The sequence below is a fragment of the Momordica charantia genome (genome assembly GCF_013281855.1).
Source record: "Momordica charantia cultivar OHB3-1 chromosome 5 unlocalized genomic scaffold, Mcharantia_2.0 BLBB01000005.1, whole genome shotgun sequence".
NCBI classification, from domain to species: Eukaryota; Viridiplantae; Streptophyta; class Magnoliopsida; order Cucurbitales; family Cucurbitaceae; genus Momordica; species Momordica charantia.
In genome coordinates, this window is record NW_028275163.1 from 12,039,070 (window position 1) to 12,040,222 (window position 1,153).

A 1,153-nucleotide genomic window follows, 5' to 3' on the forward strand; every position below is an offset into this window, starting at 1 on the left:
TTCTACCCCTTGACCCTGAGATTGAGCGGACCCTTCGAAAAACTCGAAAGGAGCAAAGACTTCGAAAACAACTAGAAAAGCAAAAAGAGAGAGAAGGTGAAATCAGTCCTGAAACTGAGGTAAAGAGTACGAGCACATCAATGGCAGATATTCCACCTCGTGATCCAGTTGATCCACTTGCTGTTAACGGTAATATGAGTGATCACGCCAGAAATGATGAATTCAACCATGTCCAGATGGCGGACAACAGAGACGTGGCAATGCGAGAATATGCCACCACGACTTTTCAGAACTTTGATTCAGGGATAGTCAACCCTATTCCAGCCCACACGAACTTTGAGCTTAAACCAATGATGTTCCAAATGTTGCAGACAATTGGACATTTTGGAGGGCAGGAACATGAGGATCCACATGATCATCTGAAATCATGCATTCAAATTGCAAATGCATTTCGATTACCTGGTATAACAGACGATGCTCTTAGACTAACACTTTTTCCATTTTCTTTGAAGGACCAAGCTAGAGCATGGCTCAATGCATTTCCACCGGGATCCATCACCACATGGGGGTCATTAGTGGAGAAGTTCTTAACAAAATTCTTTCCACCTACTCGCCACGCTGATATCAGAGAGGAGATCATCTCCTTTAGACAATATGATCGTGAACCTGTTCACGAGGCGTGGGAAAGATTTAAAGAACTCATCAGGAAATATCCGAACCATGGCTTGCCGGCATGCATCCAGATAGAACATTTCTTTAGAGGTTTAGATTATCCTACTAAGATGATGCTAAACAATGCCGCCAACGGAGCCTTTACAAAGAAGACATTCAACGAGATAGTCGACATCCTAAATGACTTAGCTTCACACAACGAATTATGGTGTTCGCAAAGATCTAGGGCAGTACCAAAGAAGCAAGATCCAGCTGGAGTTTTGGCTCTGGACATTGCGACCTCAATGCAAAAAGAGATGGTTACAATGAACCAGAGGCTGAAAGAGATGGCGTTGGGAATAAAAAATCTATTAGCCACGCCGATACAACCTGTGCAGTCGGATTATTGCACTCCTGCCCCTGTTTGCCAAGTCAACGATCTCATTTGTTCATTTTGCAGTGAAAACCATATTTATGATAATTGTCCACATAACCCTGCTTC

At 43.2% G+C, this 1,153-nt stretch overlaps 1 non-coding gene across 1 annotated transcript; it reads right to left on the minus strand.

The window, feature by feature from the left end:
- Nucleotides 1-620: 620 nt before the first annotated feature.
- On the minus strand, nucleotides 621-727 carry LOC148211320 (small nucleolar RNA R71). Its single transcript, XR_015791118.1, has one exon. It is a non-coding gene; the product is annotated as a small nucleolar RNA R71 (small nucleolar RNA).
- Between the last annotated feature and the right edge of the window lie 426 nt (nucleotides 728-1,153).